This window comes from Gadus chalcogrammus, chromosome 12, assembly GCF_026213295.1.
Source record: "Gadus chalcogrammus isolate NIFS_2021 chromosome 12, NIFS_Gcha_1.0, whole genome shotgun sequence".
NCBI classification, from domain to species: Eukaryota; Metazoa; Chordata; class Actinopteri; order Gadiformes; family Gadidae; genus Gadus; species Gadus chalcogrammus.
The window spans coordinates 7,551,108-7,557,762 of NC_079423.1; the positions used below are offsets into that span (position 1 = coordinate 7,551,108).

The 6,655-nt window shown below is 44.6% G+C and overlaps 10 non-coding genes across 10 annotated transcripts; all 10 read left to right on the forward strand.

The window, feature by feature from the left end:
• The first annotated feature begins 12 nt into the window (after positions 1 to 12).
• Positions 13 to 131, forward strand: LOC130396744 (5S ribosomal RNA). The gene has a single exon (XR_008899366.1). It is a non-coding gene; the product is annotated as a 5S ribosomal RNA (ribosomal RNA).
• A 530-nt stretch (positions 132 to 661) lies between these two features.
• Positions 662 to 780, forward strand: LOC130394254 (5S ribosomal RNA). Its single transcript, XR_008897431.1, has one exon. It is a non-coding gene; the product is annotated as a 5S ribosomal RNA (ribosomal RNA).
• Positions 781 to 1,308: 528 nt separating this feature from the next.
• LOC130396745 (5S ribosomal RNA) lies at positions 1,309 to 1,427 on the forward strand. Its single transcript, XR_008899367.1, has one exon. It is a non-coding gene; the product is annotated as a 5S ribosomal RNA (ribosomal RNA).
• Positions 1,428 to 1,955: 528 nt separating this feature from the next.
• On the forward strand, positions 1,956 to 2,074 carry LOC130399556 (5S ribosomal RNA). Its single transcript, XR_008902065.1, has one exon. It is a non-coding gene; the product is annotated as a 5S ribosomal RNA (ribosomal RNA).
• Positions 2,075 to 2,603: 529 nt separating this feature from the next.
• LOC130401105 (5S ribosomal RNA) lies at positions 2,604 to 2,722 on the forward strand. The gene has a single exon (XR_008903565.1). It is a non-coding gene; the product is annotated as a 5S ribosomal RNA (ribosomal RNA).
• Positions 2,723 to 3,251: 529 nt separating this feature from the next.
• Positions 3,252 to 3,370, forward strand: LOC130396746 (5S ribosomal RNA). The gene has a single exon (XR_008899368.1). It is a non-coding gene; the product is annotated as a 5S ribosomal RNA (ribosomal RNA).
• A 530-nt stretch (positions 3,371 to 3,900) lies between these two features.
• LOC130401257 (5S ribosomal RNA) lies at positions 3,901 to 4,019 on the forward strand. Its single transcript, XR_008903721.1, has one exon. It is a non-coding gene; the product is annotated as a 5S ribosomal RNA (ribosomal RNA).
• Positions 4,020 to 4,548: 529 nt separating this feature from the next.
• Positions 4,549 to 4,667, forward strand: LOC130395845 (5S ribosomal RNA). Its single transcript, XR_008898852.1, has one exon. It is a non-coding gene; the product is annotated as a 5S ribosomal RNA (ribosomal RNA).
• Positions 4,668 to 5,196: 529 nt separating this feature from the next.
• On the forward strand, positions 5,197 to 5,315 carry LOC130399972 (5S ribosomal RNA). Its single transcript, XR_008902462.1, has one exon. It is a non-coding gene; the product is annotated as a 5S ribosomal RNA (ribosomal RNA).
• Positions 5,316 to 5,844: 529 nt separating this feature from the next.
• LOC130399557 (5S ribosomal RNA) lies at positions 5,845 to 5,963 on the forward strand. Its single transcript, XR_008902066.1, has one exon. It is a non-coding gene; the product is annotated as a 5S ribosomal RNA (ribosomal RNA).
• Positions 5,964 to 6,655: the final 692 nt, after the last annotated feature.

A 6,655-nucleotide genomic window follows, 5' to 3' on the forward strand; every position in this document is an offset into this window, starting at 1 on the left:
CCTGCACTAATTGCTTACGGCCATACCACCCTGAACACGCCCGATCTCGTCTGATCTCGGAAGCTAAGCAGGGTCGGGCCTGGTTAGTACTTGGATGGGAGACCGCCTGGGAATACCAGGTGCTGTAAGCTTTTTCTTTTTCAACTCGAGCTCATTGCCTCCGTGGCCTACCGTGGCGTACCGTGACCTGATGTTTACTGCCAACCGCTTTGGAGGATTTAAGCAACATACAAAAACTGACAACGTCTCTCAAAACTATTTTTGTGAAACATGAGGACAGTATAGTGATACTGCCAGCAGGGAGCACCAGAGAGCTGAACCGACAGTTGTACATTTCTTAAACTTTCACCAACACAAACACGCACGCTCACTTCAGATCATGGGAGGACGTCAAAAAATCACCACCCATTCTCTGACACTTTAACCGTTAACCTTGGTTCAAACATTTAACATCACACGCACACGCAGTGTATTTCAGATAATTAATGAATTCAGATGTCACAATGATCGTTTACATGGATAAGGAGTCCTACTGAATCAATTACTGCCGTTTATATCTAACTAATGATTGTTTTTGTAAAAGTGTAACGTCGAGCCTCAGCAGCTTTCTCACTCCTTATGTGCTACTGTATAAAACCTGGTTTTGCGCCTGCACTAATTGCTTAACGGCCATACCACCCTGAACACGCCCGATCTCGTCTGATCTCGGAAGCTAAGCAGGGTCGGGCCTGGTTAGTACTTGGATGGGAGACCGCCTGGGAATACCAGGTGCTGTAAGCTTTTCTTTTTCAACTCGAGCTCATTGACTCCGTGGCCTACCGTGGCGTACCGTGACCTGATGTTTACTGCCAACCGCTTTGGAGGATTTAAGCAACATACAAAAACTGACAACGTCTCTCAAAACTATTTTTGTGAAACATGAGGACAGTATAGTGATACTGCCAGCAGGGAGCACCAGAGAGCTGAAACCGACAGTTGTACATTTCTTAAACTTTCACCAACACAAACACGCACGCTCACTTCAGATCATGGGAGGACGTCAAAAAATCACCACCCATTCTCTGACACTTTAACCGTTAACCTTGGTTCAAACATTTAACATCACACGCACACGCAGTGTATTTCAGATAATTAATGAATTCAGATGTCACAATGATCGTTTACATGGATAAGGAGTCCTACTGAATCAATTACTGCCGTTTATATCTAACTAATGATTGTTTTGTAAGAGTGTAACGTCGAGCCTCAGCAGCTTTCTCACTCCTTATGTGCTACTGTATAAAACCTGGTTTTGCGCCTGCACTAATTGCTTACGGCCATACCACCCTGAACACGCCCGATCTCGTCTGATCTCGGAAGCTAAGCAGGGTCGGGCCTGGTTAGTACTTGGATGGGAGACCGCCTGGGAATACCAGGTGCTGTAAGCTTTTTCTTTTTCAACTCGAGCTCATTGACTCGTGCCTACCGTGGCGTACCGTGACCTGATGTTTACTGCCAACCGCTTTGGAGGATTTAAGCAACATACAAAAACTGACAACGTCTCTCAAAACTATTTTTGTGAAACATGAGGACAGTATAGTGATACTGCCAGCAGGGAGCACCAGAGAGCTGAACCGACAGTTGTACATTTCTTAAACTTTCACCAACACAAACACGCACAGATCACTTCAGATCATGGGAGGACGTCAAAAATCACCACCCATTCTCTGACACTTTAAACCGTTAACCTTGGTTCAAACATTTAACATCACACGCACACGCAGTGTATTTCAGATAATTAATGAATTCAGATGTCACAATGATCGTTTACATGGATAAGGGAGTCCTACTGAATCAATTACTGCCGTTTATATCTAACTAATGATTGTTTTTGTAAGAGTGTAACGTCGAGCCTCAGCAGCTTTCTCACTCCTTATGTGCTACTGTATAAACCTGGTTTTGCGCCTGCACTAATTGCTTACGGCCATACCACCCTGAACACGCCCGATCTCGTCTGATCTCGGAAGCTAAGCAGGGTCGGGCCTGGTTAGTACTTGGATGGGAGACCGCCTGGGAATACCAGGTGCTGTAAGCATTTTCTTTTTCAACTCGAGCTCATTGACTCCGTGGCCTACCGTGGCGTACCGTGACCTGATGTTTACTGCCAACCGCTTTGGAGGATTTAAGCAACATACAAAAACTGACAACGTCTCTCAAAACTATTTTTGTGAAACATGAGGACAGTATAGTGATACTGCCAGCAGGGAGCACCAGAGAGCTGAACCGACAGTTGTACATTTCTTAAACTTTCACCAACACAAACACGCACGCTCACTTCAGATCATGGGAGGACGTCAAAAAATCACCACCCATTCTCTGACACTTTAACCGTTAACCTTGGTTCAAACATTTAACATCACACGCACACGCAGTGTATTTCAGATAATTAATGAATTCAGATGTCACAATGATCGTTTACATGGATAAGGAGTCCTACTGAATAAATTACTGCCGTTTATATCTAACTAATGATTGTTTTTGTAAAAGTGTAACGTCAAGCCTCAGCAGCTTTCTCACTCCTTATGTGCTACTGTATAAAACCTGGTTTTGCGCCTGCACTAATTGCTTACGGCCATACCACCCTGAACACGCCCGATCTCGTCTGATCTTGGAAGCTAAGCAGGGTCGGGCCTGGTTAGTACTTGGAAGGGAGACCGCCTGGGAATACCAGGTGCTGTAAGCTATTTCTGTTTCAACTCGAGCTCATTGCCTCCGTGGCCTACCGTGGCGTACCGTGACCTGATGTTTACTGCCAACCGCTTTGGAGGATTTAAGCAACATACAAAAACTGACAACGTCTCTCAAAACTATTTTTGTGAAACATGAGGACAGTATAGTGATACTGCCAGCAGGGAGCACCAGAGAGCTGAACCGACAGTTGTACATTTCTTAAACTTTCATCAACACAAACACGCACGCTCACTTCAGATCATGGGAGGACGTCAAAAAATCACCACCCATTCTCTGACACTTTAACCGTTAACCTTGGTTCAAACATTTAACATCACACGCACACGCAGTGTATTTCAGATAATTAATGAATTCAGATGTCACAATGATCGTTTACATGGATAAGGAGTCCTACTGAATCAATTACTGCCGTTTATATCTAACTAATGATTGTTTTTGTAAAAGTGTAACGTCAAGCCTCAGCAGCTTTCTCACTCCTTATGTGCTACTGTATAAAACCTGGTTTTGCGCCTGCACTAATTGCTTACGGCCATACCACCCTGAACACGCCCGATCTCGTCTGATCTCGGAAGCTAAGCAGGGTCGGGCCTGGTTAGTACTTGGATGGGAGACCGCCTGGGAATACCAGGTGCTGTAAGCTTTTTCTTTTTCAACTCGAGCTCATTAACTCCGTGGCCTACCGTGGCGTACCGTGACCTGATGTTTACTGCCAACCGCTTTGGAGGATTTAAGCAACATACAAAAACTGACAACGTCTCTCAAAACTATTTTTGTGAAACATGAGGACAGTATAGTGATACTGCCAGCAGGGAGCACCAGAGAGCTGAACCGACAGTTGTACATTTCTTAAACTTTCACCAACACAAACACGCACGCTCACTTCAGGATCATGGGAGGACGTCAAAAAATCACCACCCATTCTCTGACACTTTAACCGTTAACCTTGGTTCAAACATTTAACATCACACGCACACGCAGTGTATTTCAGATAATTAATGAATTCAGATGTCACAATGATCGTTTACATGGATAAGAAGTCCTACTGAATCAATTACTGCCGTTTATATCTAACTAATGATTGTTTTTGTAAGAGTGTAACGTCGAGCCTCAGCAGCTTTCTCACTCCTTATGTGCTACTGTATAAAACCTGGTTTTGCGCCTGCACTAATTGCTTACGGCCATACCATCCTGAACACGCCCGATCTCGTCTGATCTCGGAAGCTAAGCAGGGTCGGGCCTGGTTAGTACTTGGATGGGAGACCGCCTGGGAATACCAGGTGCTGCAAGCATTTTCTTTTTCAACTCGAGCTCATTGACTCCGTTGCCTACCGTGGCGTACCGTGACCTGATGTTTACTGCCAACCGCTTTGGAGGATTTAAGCAAGATAGAAAAACTGACAACGTCTCTCAAAACTATTTTTGTGAAACATGAGGACAGTATAGTGATACTTCCAGCAGGGAGCACCAGAGAGCTGAACCGACAGTTGTACATTTCTTAAACTTTCACCAACACAAACACGCACGCTCACTTCAGATCATGGGAGGACGTCAAAAAATCACCACCCATTCTCTGACACTTTAACCGTTAACCTTGGTTCAAACATTTAACATCACACGCACACGCAGTGTATTTCAGATAATTAATTAATTCAGATGTCACAATGATCGTTTACATGGATAAGGAGTCCTACTGAATCAATTACTGCCGTTTATATCTAACTAATGATTGTTTTTGTAAGAGTGTAACGTCAAGCCTCAGCAGCTTTCTCACTCCTTATGTGCTACTGTATAAAACCTGGTTTTGCGCCTGCACTAATTGCTTACGGCCATACCACCCTGAACACTGCCCGATCTCGTCTGATCTCGGAAGCTAAGCAGGGTCGGCCTGGTTAGTACTTGGATGGGAGACCGCCTGGGAATACCAGGTGCGGTAAGCTTTTTCTTTTTAAACTCGAGCTCATTGCCTCCGTGGCCTACCGTGGCGTACCGTGACCTGATGTTTACTGCCAACCGCTTTGGAGGATTTAAGCAACATACAAAAACTGACAACGTCTCTCAAAACTATTTTTGTGAAACATGAGGACAGTATAGTGATACTGCCAGCAGGGAGCACCAGAGAGCTGAAACGACAGTTGTACATTTCTTAAACTTTCACCAACACAAACACGCACGCTCACTTCAGATCATGGGAGGACGTCAAAAAATCACCACCCATTCTCTGACACTTTAACCGTTAACCTTGGTTCAAACATTTAACATCACACGCACACGCAGTGTATTTCAGATAATTAATGAATTCAGATGTCACAATGATCGTTTACATGGATAAGAAGTCCTACTGAATCAATTACTGCCGTTTATATCTAACTAATGATTGTTTTTGTAAGAGTGTAACGTCAAGCCTCAGCAGCTTTCTCACTCCTTATGTGCTACTGTATAAAACCTGGTTTTGCGCCTGCACTAATTGCTTACGGCCATACCACCCTGAACACGCCTGATCTCGTCTGATCTCGGAAGCTAAGCAGGGTCGGGCCTGGTTAGTACTTGGATGGGAGACCGCCTGGGAATACCAGGTGCTGTAAGCTTTTTCTTTTTCAACTCGAGCTCATTGACTCCGTGGCCTACCGTGGCGTACCGTGACCTGATGTTTACTGCCAACCGCTTTGGAGGATTTAAGCAACATACAAAAACTGACAACGTCTCTCAAAACTATTTTTGTGAAACATGAGGACAGTATAGTGATACTGCCAGCAGGGAGCACCAGAGAGCTGAACCGACAGTTGTACATTTCTTAAACTTTCACCAACACAAACACGCACGCTCACTTCAGATCATGGGAGGACGTCAAAAAATCACCACCCATTCTCTGACACTTTAACCGTTAACCTTGGTTCAAACATTTAACATCACACGCACACGCAGTGTATTTCAGATAATTAATGAATTCAGATGTCACAATGATCGTTTACATGGATAAGGAGTCCTACTGAATCAATTACTGCCGTTTATATCTAACTAATGATTGTTTTTGTAAAAGTGTAACGTCGAGCCTCAGCAGCTTTCTCACTCCTTATGTGCTACTGTATAAAACCTGGTTTTGCGCCTGCACTAATTGCTTACGGCCATACCACCCTGAACACGCCCGATCTCGTCTGATCTCGGAAGCTAAGCAGGGTCGGGCCTGGTTAGTACTTGGATGGGAGACCGCCTGGGAATACCAGGTGCTGTAAGCATTTTCTTTTTCAACTCGAGCTCATTGACTCCGTGGCCTACCGTGGCGTACCGTGACCTGATGTTTACTGCCAACCGCTTTGGAGGATTTAAGCAACATACAAAAACTGACAACGTCTCTCAAAACTATTTTTGTGAAACATGAGGACAGTATAGTGATACTGCCAGCAGGGAGCACCAGAGAGCTGAACCGACAGTTGTAAATTTCTTAAACTTGTCACCAACACAAACACGCACGCTCACTTCAGATTATGGGAGGACGTCAAAAAAAAATCACCACCCATTCTCTGACCCTTTAAACCGTTAACCTTGGTCAACCTTTACCATCACACGCACACGCAGTGTATTTCAGAAAATTAATGAATTCAGATGTCACAATGATGTTTACAGGATTAAGGAGACCCTATGATCCAATCTGCCGTTTATATCGAAACTAATGATTGTTTTGTAAGAGTGTAACGTCGAAGCCTCCTCAGCTTTCTCACTCCTTATGTGCTACTGTATAAAACCTGGTTTTGCGCCTGCACTATTTGCTACGGCCATAACCTCCATTAGATACACGCCGATCTCGTTGATCTCGGAAGCTAAGCAGGTTTAGGCGCCTGGTTAGTACTGGATGGGAGACCGCCTGGGATCATGTGCTGAAGCTATTTCTTTTTTCCCCACTCGAGCTATTGCTTCGTGGCCTACCGTG